The sequence below is a fragment of the Gopherus flavomarginatus genome, unplaced genomic scaffold (assembly GCF_025201925.1).
Source record: "Gopherus flavomarginatus isolate rGopFla2 unplaced genomic scaffold, rGopFla2.mat.asm mat_scaffold_40_arrow_ctg1, whole genome shotgun sequence".
NCBI classification, from domain to species: domain Eukaryota; kingdom Metazoa; phylum Chordata; order Testudines; family Testudinidae; genus Gopherus; species Gopherus flavomarginatus.
This window is the reverse complement of record NW_026115078.1, coordinates 528707-542918: the sequence shown is the minus strand read 5'-3', so window position 1 is coordinate 542918 and position 14212 is coordinate 528707. Positions and strand designations below refer to the sequence as shown.

The following is a 14212-nucleotide window of genomic DNA, read 5'->3' as shown; positions in this document are numbered from 1 at the left end:
TGCAGCCTGGCTGTAGGTGTGACGGTGCTGCCCGTGGGAGCCAGCTCAGCTCACTCAATCAGAGTGAATTGCAAACAAAAGAGGGCAGACAAATCCCAAACGCTGCTGGTTATTTCAATACTTAGATTTACCAAGCCAGCACAAAACAGCTTCTGTAGTACCTCACTGGTTACTTAGAAGTTTAAACCACGCAGTTCCCTTAAAGTACCCAGCCTCAGGCCTCCGTCCAGACACACCTGTTAGATATGATGATGATTCCTGAAAATCTTACTTCATCATATAAAAGAAAAGATTCTTCCGATCCCAAAGGATCAGCCACATAACCAGGTTCAATTATAACTTAGATTTTACCTAAAATACATGCTATAGCCAATTCTTATTAACTAAGCTAAAATTTATTAGAAAAGAAAAGAGAGAGAGTGAGTGTTGGTTAAAAGATTAATAGACATATAGACTTGAATTCAATTTTTGAGGTTCAGATACAAAGTAGACATGAGCTTGTAGTTGCCAAAAGTCCTTTTAGAAATAGTCCATAGGTTATAATCCAATGTCCATATTCAGGGTGGCTCCAGTCAATGACTGGGGATCTCAATCCTTGTGGCTTAAGGTTTCCCGCTCTTGAAACCCAAAGCAGATCTGAGATGAAGAAGGATCGTGTCCCAGGTTCTTAAACATTTCCAGCAGCCTTTCAGCCTGAGAAAACAATAGGCTTAACTCTTCTTCCAAACATCCTGGCAATTAGTACATCCATCAAACAGTTCAGATACAGATTACCACAACCTTCAAAGAGACACAGACAATAATACTATTTCACTCAAGTATCATCATAAATGTTAATATTCTTTTTTTGCTCTTTGAATTAAAACTAGAGCAATAGACAAGACTTGTTTGCTGACATCACAAGACCTGAGCAAACACCTCCCCTTCTACCTCTAACACTGCAGACTTGCATTTCAAAGCTCTGTTCATTTACATATCTTGTTAACCAGTTTTTAAGGTTCACCCACGGGGCAGGTCAGTCGGTGAGGTGAGTTAATTAACTCTTTCTGGCCCTGTCACCTTTCAATGAGATATTAGATTATACTTATGTCAGGGACTCTAACCCAGACGGCAAAGTTCGTTGTCTGACCGCGAGAGAGACAGGCAACACCAGCAAGGTCCGATCAAATGCTCTTTATTGACAAGTGCACGCATCAATAGAGAGCAGCTCGTCTCCAGAGAGAACCAGCCTGCTCTTTACATCTTAGTATAAGCCTATGTAGACAGTTCCGTCGCGTCATAAATTATTCACTGGAGCAACCCACCCCCTCTTCTAACAACTAGAAACTAGACACCTTTAGTATACATGCATGCCTAAAGTTAGAAATGTAGGGGAGTTAAAAACAAACAAAGAACAAAACCAGGGAGGCTGGGAAACTAGGACTCTTATCAGTTCTTCGAAGGAGCTGCCCGAACACAGCACATCTGGTACTATGCCAGGAATGCAGCTTCTCTCTTATCTCACTTTTTCCCAGCGCTTGTGAGACATGCTGCTGCTTCTCAGTGTTTTCCACTCAGGGATTACCCACAAACCTCTGTTAGCCTGACTTTGGTCAGGTTGGCATACCTGGTTTTGTCTGCTATATCTTTATTCAGGCCTAACAATCCCCCCTTTGTCCCTAGAGGACCATAATGGGACTCTTGGGACACATATCCATTTAACAATTGTACGGGGGAGGCTAGTAAACCATGACCCAAGGTCTGAGTGGAGGTCCTTAAAACTAAAAGTGTGATCAAGAGATATAGCATGGAAAACAACAGCAACATTCTTAATAGCTTGTAAATCTTTGTCAATTAAGCCAGAGTGATTAACAGCAAAGCAACATTTTTCCCCAATGCGAGCACAAGCCCCTCTCTAATTCAGCATTCATGGCATTTAGCACACGTCTATTTTGCAAAGTTACTTCTGCTACTTCATCAGTCTTTCGTTGCAACTTTTGGAAAGCGTCTATTAATGCATTAGCTGGTTTTTTTCAAGCTCTGCAGAAATATTTACAACTGCTCTCTTGAGCTTAGCCACCCACAATCCAGGAATGAATGCACGGACAAAAGAGTGGAATCCTGTTTGTCTGACAACTAAGGGATTGGGGCACTGACTATAAATCAGTTAGGTATACCAAGTGGTCTAATTTCCCAGATGTTTCGGTGAATAATCCAGTCCCATGTGCATCCTCCCCATGGACCCGTCAGGATTCGGTATGTGGAAGCCCACACCCCCCAGTCCAAATGCTTGGAAGGAGCACTGTAAATGTTTACACTTCCACCCAGAAAGTCTTTAGTATATCTCCATGACCACAGATCAGATGGTACTCCTGATGTGTCTGTAAGGGCAGTGGGCCAAGTCTGGTACTCAAGATCACTCCAAATGGCCATCAGCTGGTCATTCAGGAAATTCTGAATCTCCAAACATACTAGATCCCACTGCAATGCCTTCCCAGCCTCAGTGATATTTAATACCATCTTTCCTTGGTGTAGTACTATATTACATTTGTTATTTAACTATTTTCAGGTACTTTTAAAAGGCATTGACATTAATAGCATAGGAGGGGGTTACATTATTAGTCACTGGAATGGTTTCAATACAGGTAAAATTTCCAGTGGCAGAACAAACTCTTCGGGTACTTGTTATTTAAAATCCAATTAGAGAGAGCAATACATGCTGAAGAATTTATCCACAACACAGGGCACAGCCTGTAGAATAAACCCCAAAATCCAATCAATACCACATTCCCAAGCATGGGTCCCACAAATTTTTTCTGCCAGTGTACAATTCTTTGTTTCTTCACCGGGGTCAGTTCTTAATGTCCTTTCTAGTCAGGAATTCCTGGACTTTAGCAATTTCAGTGGAGTGAGTGTTCCTTCTTCTTTCCCAAAACAGTCTTGGTGCAGCATCGTATAGGGGAGAGGTTACTAGCACATCACCCTGTAATGGTTTTGCTTTTTCTAGAAAAATTCAAAGGCACAGTAGATCTGTCAGTGGATAAGGGAGAGGCTACTAGCACTTCACCTTGTACTTTTTCCCTACTGTCCAGAAGGCACAGTGGAGCTAGAAGGTGAAATAGGCTAATCATCAGTAGGAGAATTCTCCCAATGTGGAGGGGTCTTTTTGCAGTGAGAATCTTGGGTCCAAGCAGTCAGTCTTTGGTACTTCACAGCGGTGTTGGTAGTCATCAGGACTTAAGGGCCTTTCCAGCATGGAGCCAAGGCAGTCTTTCGTTGGTGGACCTTTACATCAATCCCGTCTCCTGGTTCCAAGGAGTGGCAGGGCTGCTAGGGTCTTTGGGTAGCGCTTCCTTACCTGTGAGAAAAAAAACTTAACACATTTCATTAGTGCCTGGCAGTGTTTTTCAGATCTCATAGCTGCATGGGCAAATTCAAGCCCTCCTTTTCCTGGTTGTTAACCAAGTCTTAACTGTGAGCAGTGTCCTTGAATGGAGTCAGTGTCTTATCTATAGCCTGAGCTTGCTATTTTATTTTATTTTATTTTTTCAGTTAATTCATTCTGTTCTTTGTGCTTCTTCCTTTCTTGGCTTCTTTTAACCTGCAAAGGAAACTTTCACTTTTTACTTATACACCTTTTTCCCAACAATGAACACCTACACATTGTCATTATACAGTACATTAGTCTTATTATTTAATATATGCCACACACACCCTTTTACTAAAATAACCTTATTACAGAGCTTTCGAGCAACAAGCCAGGACAAGCACACCCACTTTGAGGAGTTCACTCAATACAACCTCTAGTCCAATAGCCTTCCACCATCCCCAGCCCTCTGGCTAGAAATCTGAGGTAGCCAGAAAGATCCCATGTACAATATGGGGAGTGGGTTAACTTTTCATGTCCTTGCTTTCAAAGACTGTTGGTATGCAAATTTTAACAACAATTTTTGCAATTAACAATTTGACCAATAAAGTTTCTTTTCCTTACTTAAGGAAATGCATTAGACTTTAGTATATCACATTCTCCTGATTTATCTAAACACTTTGTATTCCAAGTTGAACAAAACAAGTATCTGCATTTTAATTTAACCTTTTTGTTTGATTTTAAACTAGATTATTTTATAAAAATATTAAACACAAAAATTCTGGCCACAAGACAAACACCACAAGACAGAACATAGAACACAAAACATAATTTCTATTGTGCCAGTAAATGCATGGTACGTTGAATGCTGTTTAGCTGGCATCAGTTTTCTCTGATTATCTGAAAGACAAAAAAACAGAGGTCTACCCCTTCTGGGCAGACAATCATTGCTTAAAATAGACAAATACCCTTGTTGATTTCAGGAAAAACAGAGGAATTATCCCATATTTTATGTGTTTCATAGGCAGCCCAGGTTTCAGTGGCTCCTACCTTATCAGTTAGATAATTTGCATGAATACAGATGCTTTCTGGCTTGCTTTTTACTTTTAACTCTTGCTTTCAAACACTGAAAGAAAACATCACTACTTATAGTGCCCTTACAGCCTAATAAAATTTCAATTACATAGCACTATATACATTCTTCAGCTAATTTAACTAAATTCTAAATGATTGCAATTAACAATTTCTTTGCCTCAATTTATTTACAAACATTTCAAAGACACCAAGAACTTTCCTCTTTAGCATTTTTACAAAGTTCAACTGCTGTTTCCTCCAGCAACTACAGAGTTAACTTCTCACTCTCCCTTAAATCACTTGCTTGTCTCCCAACAGCCACTTTTATCAACTCAAATCACCATTCCAAGTAAGTTCTGGGTATTTGAAATCCCCATGCTTACACTTACTTACTCCTTCCTTCCACTACACCCTTAAAGTTTTCCAACCTGTTTTCCAATCTCTCTGTCTGTTGCCTGCCCGCCTGGGCCCGATCCTGCTTTTCTCACTGAACCGTCCCTTCCATAGGCACCAACTTCTTCCACTACCAGTTTAGCTAGGAGGGTGGGCTTCTCAACTAGCCCCCCACCCCTCCTGGTCTCTTCCCTTAAACATTCTTACTCACAAGACTACCCGAGTCCTCCTTCATGAGGCTTGCCACCTAGACGAAGACACATGGCCCATTGGGCAAAGGCCATTTACTTAACATATAATTTGAAGGACTACTCTTAGAGGGTTTACCCAGAGACTCATTCATCTGTTTGACACTTAAACAGAAAAGAGAATTACACAGAGAGCAGAGGGAATTACAGTCTAAGCCAGACTTTCCCACTTCTATACACTGACCGCTACAGGGGACAGGACAGAAGGATCTCAATTTAACCTCAGAGCTGTCTTGCACACATGGCTTCCACTCCGAGGAATTACGAACAAGAGGTTCAGTTCCAACCACACTCCTAACACCCAAATGAACAGAGAAAAAAAACAACAACAGTAACGGGTTAAATAGAACAGAACCAGAACCAGATAGTGTTTCCTTATCCTATTAGGACTCACTTTTACTCATGCAGTTCTCAGCATATAACACCAACAGTACCAAGCAAAGCAAACACAAAATAACACGGGTAAAACAAAGAGATGGTGCAAATTCTGCAGGGCTCCCCCCTTCTTAATTGCTCACCAAACTGTGACAAATTTCTGTTACCAATCTATCCCTCATGTCAGATGATCAGGCTGACACTACAGGATCGTTGGGGGAAGATAAAGAAAACACACCATATAACTGAATTTTAAAGCTTCATTAATAAAATAATAAAACAACAACGGAGAGTGTTGGGAACGCTCCCACATCACTCAGGAAAATATTAATGCCCCAAGCCCGAAGCTCCTTTCATACTTACACACGTACGTCCAGACTGGCCACTTCTGTGTATAATGTTCAGAGGAGGGGGAGAGGTGGAAGGGAGATTATCCTGTATACAGCTTGCCCAGAATTTCCAACATGCTTCTGCTCTTGGGAGGGCTGTTCTTTTACACCCTGGAATCTCCTGCGGCGTCTCTTTCAGAGATTCCAGTCCAGGTCGGCTGCCTGTGGCTTCTTTGGTGTCACCAAGCCACACCGACTCCAGGGTCACAAAGGCACACTGTTGGATCTTACTGGACAGTTAAGCTTTGCAAATGTAATTTCAGTTCTGTAACTTGTATTTCCTTTGCTTCGCCTCTGTCTATATTTTTTCCTTCACAGCCAGCTGGGGCCGAAAGCAGCCCCTCCCTGCACCAAGCACAGTACGCGCCGATTCCTGACCCTGAACGCAGAGCACCCCCCTCCTTCCATCCCGGGGCCAAGATGATTTTTAAATTAACCCGTTCCTTATGTCTTTTTCTTTCTTTTTCTCTTTCCCATTAAACATTCTAGTAGCAATGCTAACTACTTCAGACAAACTTTTCCCTTGCGTACCATCTGGATGCTTTCTAAATCTTTTTGCAATATCCTTTGCACATTGAGACATGAAAACCATTTTAACCATCTCCTTTCCATGATCAGTTTCAGGATTTAAATTCCCATGCTTTTTAACTTCACAAATCAGTCGAGCACAAAAGTCAGAGAGGTGCTTATCTGGATGCTGAACACAAGCAGTCACCTTGCTCCAATTTGGAGTAGCCTCCCCTGCATCTCTAATACCATTCAAAACAGCTTTTAAAAATCCATCCAACTTTGTCTTTTGAGCTGGATTATTGGGATTCCAGTTAGGGTCAGTAATTAGCCAAGGTGCATTCAAATGAGCTGCAGATTTTTCTTTTACTTTTTGTCTTTCATCTTCAGTCATGAGAGTATCTAATAACTGATTTACATTTGCCCAAGTGGGCACATGAGTGAAAAAGATTGTGCAGAACATTCTTTCCACTGCCTCAGGATTGTCTCATAAGTGAGGCATAGTGCACTGCCAGTTAAACAAATTTGAAGTTGCAAACAGGGTATGGGTAAAACCATCTCATGTTCCCCAGCAACCAGTAGAACCAGATAAGTTCTCAATGAGGCTTGTAATATCAGAGGTGTCTCAGAAACATTCTCTCTCATGGAGTTAAGTAACCTAGTGGGGGTCCACAAGGGCAAGGACAAGGGCTGCTGTAATATTGGGGGTGTTTGAAAAGCAGTCCCTGACCAAGTTTGCAAAAGGCTGGCTGGAGGCTGCACAGAGGGGGTGAGGCTGCCTGATTCCTCTGAAGATGAGGGAACATCACTCTGAGCTCCCCCTTGATTCTCCTCTGTCCCTGAACTGTCCCTAACCTGCTTTTGAATCCTTGCACTCCATCAGACGGGGAAGAACAGGAACAAAATTGTCCTCCTCCCGGTGCGGCTCTGGTGCATATGGTGGGTGATTTTTTTACAAGAGCTCTCCATACAAACAGCTTCAAAAGCTACCCATCCCTCCATGGGTTTATAATTATACCATACAAACAAGTAATCCATTTGTCGCGGCCTAAGATCAACCAAAATATCCCTAAGGAGTTCTTCCTATCTGTGGAAAAGGTTTCACCCACCGGCCAGTCTCTAGTTGGGGACAAATGAAAGGTAAATGATGGCCATTGGATCCAACACAGATTTCTCATCTTAAATTTAACTAGATCAGCTGTCTCAGAAATCTCTTTCCAATCTCTAAGTATCAGAGACAACGGGGCATCCCCCGGGCACTTACTGCCAACTTGTCTCATTTTAATGAAGGGACTCTAACCCCTCTTCATGAAGGGACTCTAACCCCTCCTCCCCGGGTCGAGGTAAAGGGACTCTAACCCCCACCTCCCCACGTCGAGCGCTCGCTTACCTCTCCAGGGACTTGAACACCTGGACTGAGACTCAAACCCAGGCTGGGACTCTAACCCAAACAACTTGGATCCTGTGCAAACTTGGACTAGGACTCTAACCCAGACCTGGACTGGGACTCTAACCCAGACCTAAGTAGTCAGGGACTCTAACCCCGACAACCTGGACCCTACTCAATGGGTAGGTGGACGTTGCTGGATTTCCAAGAGTTTCAGCTGCTTCACAGAACACGCCTTATCGCCAACGCAGAGATCAGATCACCAGGCAAGGCTCCTCTAAACTGGAGGATGCGCGCTGCGTTGCCTCAGGGTCCGATCCCCCGCCGGAGAGTCAGACGGGTCCCGGCGGAGTCGCCAAAGATGTCAGGGACTCTAACCCAGACGGCAAAGTTCGTTGTCTGACCGCGAGAGAGACAGGCAACACCAGCAAGGTCCGATCAAAAGCTCTTTATTGACAAGTGCACGCATCAATAGAGAGCAGCTCGTCTCCAGAGAGAACCAGCCTGCTCTTTACATCTTAGTATAAGCCTATATAGACAGTTCCGTCGCGTCATAAATTATTCACTGGAGCAACCCACCCCCTTCTTCTAACTACTAGAAACTAGACACCTTTAGTATACATGCATGCCTAAAGTTAGAAATGTAGGGGAGTTAAAAACAAACAAAGAACAAAACCAGGGAGCGAAAACAAGGAGGCTGGGAAACTAGGACTCTTATCAGTTCTTCGAAGGAGCTGCCCGAACACAGCACATCTGGTACTATGCCAGGAATGCAGCTTCTCTCTTATCTCACTTTTTCCCAGCGCTTGTGAGACATGCTGCCGCTTCTCAGTGTTTTCCACTCAGGGATTACCCACAAACCTCTCTTAGCCTGACTTTGGTCAGGTTGGCATACCTGGTTTTGTCTGCTATATCTTTATTCAGGCCTAACAATTATAATGTCACAGTCTCGGGGAGTTGACAGCTGCAGCTCCCCGTAGACTCTGCCTGCGCCTCTCACCGAGCTGGAGTACAGCAGGCGAGGGGAGAGCACTCAATGTATTGCATCTACACTAGACGCGATATATCAACCGCCGCTGGATCGATCGCTGCCCACCGATTCGGCAGGTGGTATAGACATACCCCGAGTATCTGGTGATCGGAGCTGGACCCCCGAGGGGGACACATTGAAGGAACTCAGGGGTTAAGGTGCCTCTATTGTCAACTCTCAGGGCTGCTGTGGCTCAGAGGAGGGTGCCTGACTGCCTGGCAGGCTTAGGCGCCGCAAGCCTTGGAGGTGGGAGAAGTGAAGCGGCCACGGCGTGCTCGGGGTGCTCGTGCTCGGAGCAGGGGTGAGCTCGGGCGACGGGGGTGCCGCAGGGCAGAGCAGGAGAGTTGCCACAAGAGGGGAGCCTCAGGGTGGAGGGGGGAGCTGCCACGGGTGGGGCGCCTCAGGGCAGGGGTGCGGGGGGGGGGAGTGTGCAAGGTGGAAGTTTCGCCTAGGGCATGAAACTTCCTTGCAACGGCCCTGCCCCACGCCCTGCCTGCAGCCAGCCCTGCACCCCCTGCCCTGCCCTGCCGGCAGTCAGCCTCTGTCTCCAGCCAGCCCTGCACCTTCTGCTTTGCCTGCACCAGCCGCATCCTCCCTGCCCTGTCTCCAGCCAACCCCTGATGCACCCCCCTGCCTGAAGCCAGCCAGCCACGCAGCCCTTGCCCTGCCTGAAGCCAGACCCTACCTCCAGCCAACCCCACATCCACTGGTGCCCTGCACTTCCCAGGGCAGTAACCCTGCACATCTGCTTCAACGAGGGGGGCAGGGAGCAGCTGGGACCCACACATGTGCACACCCTAGGGTGACCAGACAGCAAGTGTGAAAAATCGGGACGGCGTGGGGGGTAATAGGATCCTAGATAAGACCCCAAAATTCGGACTGTCCCTATAAAATTGGGACATCTGGTCACCACAGCACACCCCCAGGACTCCTGAGTTCCATTGCTGGGTTTCCTATTGGTTCCTCTGCTGGTTGTTTTCCTTTTTCTGGGGACTTTGGGCAAGTTGCTCCCCACTCTCGGGCTCTGTCCCCAGCAGTCAAATGGGGATTTCATACCTTCCAGCTATTGGAAAATGCTGGGAGAATCCCCCAGCAAAAGCTGCTCTGACAGTGCTAAGCAGCATCTGACCATTCAAGGTCGGAGCTCACTGCCCAGGAGGAGTGCTTGGCTCTGGGGTTTCACTTCAGCCCAGTGTAGAGAGAGAGCCCTAACCATGGAGTTTGGCTCAAGAAGACCAAGTCTCCAATTTGTTAAGGGTGTTTTGAATTTCAATCCTGTGCTCCAAAGTGCTTGGTGTCAGTTGTAAACATTAGGAGCATGCTCTCCACTCCATTTTCCAAATCATTCATGAAAATATAGAATAGTACCTGACACCGGACTGATCCCTGCCAGACCCACTAGGTTCACCCTCCCCGATGGGCAGCTGAACATGGAGAAGGGCTCCTGGAGTCTTGGCTTTCAACCAGCTCTGCACCCACATTACACTGATTGCAGCTGGACTGCATTTCCCTCGTTTGCTTCTGAGAATGTCCTATGGGACTGTGTCAAAAGCCTTAGTAACACCAAGCTATATCCCATCTATTGTTTACTCACCTCTACCAGGCCCAGAACCCTGCCAAAGAAGGAAAGAGGATTGGTTTGGAATGATTTGTTCTTGACAATTCCACGCTCACTAGTCATAAGAACCAAATCATCCTGTAGGTGCTGCTGACAAACTGAGTGTTTAAGAATGTATTGCAGGATCTCTCCAGCTATGGCAGTCAGGCTAGCTAGTCTGTAAGTCCCAGAGGTCTTTTTGTTCCCCTTTGAAAGATAGGTCCTGTCTTGTTCATGGATGGGAAGATGTTCTTTTTCAGGGGTCTCAGACGAGAACTGGGGCACAACACCTGGTTTGTTAAGGCCACAAAAACGGAGGCAGGAACCTCTTCTCTGCTGCTGGCAAAGAACCACAGGTACCTAAAAGATAGGGACTCACATCTTTGAATGGGCTTTAAAAAGGCAGTGGTTAATAAGTTTGGCCCCGACCATTTCTTGTTTCCACAGACTAGACATTTTAGCAAACTTTAGAATTCCTTGGTGCTAAACACTGTGAAACTCCCCTTTCTCCTTCCCAGAGGGCTTTAATACCCCTTATCTCACTTGGGCTCTAAACTGCCCATAGTTCGAGAACTGTTCCTGTTCCGATTGGACAGATGGGAGAAGCGAAGTGACCTATCCAAGGCCTACAAAACAAGGCGATGGCAGAGCCAGAAAGAGAAGCAACCAGTTCTGACTCCTGTTCTAACAGATGAAAACACCCCAGAGCCCAGGAATCGAGATGGTGGGAAAATTTCATTCAAACCGTTTCTGTCCGAAAATCCCATTTAGACTAAACCAGTTTGTTTCTCAAAATCATAACAAGTGGGATGAAAGATCTTTGCAAAAATATTTTGTTGCAAAACAAAAGCATCTCCTCTTTGTCAGAGTGTGTTAAATTGTCTCCTCGCACACAAAGAGGAGACACTTACATCTCAACCATTAGATAAGATGCTTCAATCTGAGCTAAGTCGTTGCTACTATTAACAATTTCAAAATAAAAAAAAAACAAATAAAATAGACAAATTCAGCTAATCTATTATGTCATAATCTGGGAAACTTCATATTATGCACTACTTCTAGTGACACTCCCAAATGGATCCGCATCCTTCACCCACCATGAGGTAGGTAAGAGCGGATCATTATTATCCCTACTTGAAAGAGGGAGAAGCTCAGGCTGAGAAAGAAGAATTGACTTGTCTTAGGTCACACAGCCCGTCAGAGGCAGTGTTGGGAATAGGACCGAAGAGCCCTGATTTTCAAACAAACCATCGGATCTTGAATTTCAGACATTGAATGACCTGAATACTGTGCTCTCAGATGAGCTCCAGACCAACAACAGTGACAGTAATTATTCAGCAAGTATTTGAGGAGAACTGCAATGTTAGAGGGAATCATCAACTGCTCAGAGACAATTAATGCAGAGAAGCAGCAAAATTAATCAAAGATAGAACTGGTTCTGACTTATTTACTTGATCTTAAAAGAGAACAACAAGGACCTGAGTCTCCTCCCTGTCAACATCCCCCTGCTCAACCAATCAGGGTAGAGACGGAGGACGGGAGGCTGAGGGTTCTCACCAGAGAGCCCAAAGGATGGCCCAGGTCACTGGTGGGGATCACTGCCCGAGCACTATTTCAGTCCCACATTTTTGGGTGGACCTTCCATAGTGGGAGCTGCAGAGGACTTCCCTGCAACACACACACACACACACACACTTCCGTCCTGTTGTTGGGAAGGGAACAGGAGAAAGGACAAAAGAAGCAAGAGAAGAAGAGGAGGGAGGGATGGAGGAAGAGGTGAAACAAAAAGGACAAACCCTAATGTCCCCAGCGATTCTAAGGGACAAAATCCCAGGTGCGCAATAAAATTCTGCCTCCTTAAGCTCGTGTTTTCCATGCCTAGAATTCACTTGTCACCAGATAGATCAGACTGAACAGGTTTCAAACCTCCAGGAGGCTCTTACCTTCTAAACAGGGACGGCTGTTTTCTAGTAAAATCACTACAAGGGAAGGAGGAAACTCGGAAGAGGTTCCTCCTGGCGCTCACGTCCATGACCCCAAATAATCTCTCAGTCCTCAAAGAGAGACCTGGAGAAGGAAACGTGCTGAAGCAAAGCCACAGAGGTCTCTGAGGTTTCCCTGGCCCCTCGCCCCTGTCCTGCCTGGCTGATGTCAGCATCTCTCTGTGAGGTCACCACCTCCCCACCACCTTTGACCAATAGTCTGAGGTCCTGCAAACGGCCTTTGTGATGTCACTGCCACACCCCTCCCTTGCTGGGCTAATGTCCTGCCCCTGGCCAGGCACTTTGGAGGTTTGAGCTACTCCCTGTGGATCACCCCACTCAAGGAGCGTTCGTTCTAGGCAGCAAGCCGGCTAGACAGGAAAACATCAGACGCTGCTCCCAATGCTACACTCAGTTTTTCAGAAATTAGTCGACTTCATGGTCAGAAGACACCATTAGAGCATCTAACCTGCAGATCACAGGACTCCTGTATGACATAACAGCTACTTTGGGGGCAAACACATTCCAGAAAGGCATCTAGTCTTCATTAAATGACATCAGGAGATGGTGAATCCACCACTTTCCTTGGTAGCTTGCTCCTGTGGTGAATCATCCTCGCTGTTGACTATTGTGCCTCAGTTGTAATATGAATTTGTCTCTTTTCACTTTCCAGCCATTGGGTCTTGTTATGCCTTTCTCTGCTCCATTCAAGAGCCCGTAAATACCCAATCTTTTCTCTCCATTAAGGCCCTTCAACATTTCAATGAAATCACCTTTCAATCTTCTTTTGATAAGCTAAACAGGTTAAGCTCTTTCAATAGCTCACTGGAAGGCATTTTTCTCCAGCCCTCAGAACATTTGGTGGCTCTTTGCTGCCCTAGCTCCAATTTCACAACATCTTTTTCAAATGAGGATACCAGAACTGGAGGCAGTATAAAGGTTGTATAAAGGTAAAATTAAATAGGTTGCAGAGGAGTTTTTTTTAATTTCGGCTTTTGTTGCTAAAAACTTTGTCTCTCTGCAGTGAGAAAAAACACTCCCCGAATGCCAAAATTTGAGCCATGAAAAGCGGCAGTGTGAACAGCGCATCATAGGTGGAGCTGTGCTCCCGGTGACAAAGCTCCTGCCCCTCATTGGAGGTAGTTTGGCTTTGTTGCCGGGGAAGCTCTCTCTCAGCGATAAGGACGGCCACACAGCGCACCTTACAATGGCATGGTTAGAGTGGCACAGCTGCACCGTGGTAAGGTGTGCGGTGTAGACACAGCCTCAGAGCTGGGGAAAGCCGACAGGCGCTGAGGAGCACAGGGTTCAGACAGAGACATCCATTAGGAGAGGAACTATTCACAGGGATTCTCTATAGCCTAGTAAGGTGGAGAGGATGGAAGATGATAATGTACAGGTAGGTTCTGATGAGAAACAGTGAAATGAAAGAGTCTCCCTCAATTACATCATGTAATAGCAGACAGCTAAAATGGGACACATTTTAGAAGTGCTTAAATACAAACGCTAAACGTCTAAGTACTAAGACTGGTGAATTTGAGTGCCTGGTATTGAGTGACGATATTGATAGAATAGGCATCACAGAAACCCTTGCACCCCCTCCTGCACCCACATGGGGAGACTGACCTGTGTGCATGGAGCAGCTGGCATTGCTGCCCCCCACTCCTCCCTGGAACGCTGCTCATGTGGGCACCCCTAGGGGCTGTGGGATGTGGGGGCAAGAAGTGAGATCATCCGAGCTCCCTGCATCCAGGTCACTTTCCTCAGCCGGGCTGCATAGCGGGAGGGCAGAGAGCAGCAGCTTCTGATGCTCCCCTCACAGCACAGCCCAAGTGGGAAAAGTGACCAGGACACATGGAGCACATAGGGTTGCTCCTTACTCCC

General features: G+C 45.7%; 1 long non-coding RNA gene across 1 annotated transcript in view; it reads right to left on the bottom strand.

The window, feature by feature from the left end:
* Positions 1-6714, bottom strand: part of LOC127042414 (uncharacterized) — a 181672-nt gene extending 174958 nt beyond the window's left edge. Inside the window, exon 1 of the long non-coding RNA XR_007771937.1 lies at positions 6531-6714. This is a non-coding gene — a long non-coding RNA (uncharacterized LOC127042414). The remainder of the gene's footprint in view (positions 1-6530) is intronic.
* Between the last annotated feature and the right edge of the window lie 7498 nt (positions 6715-14212).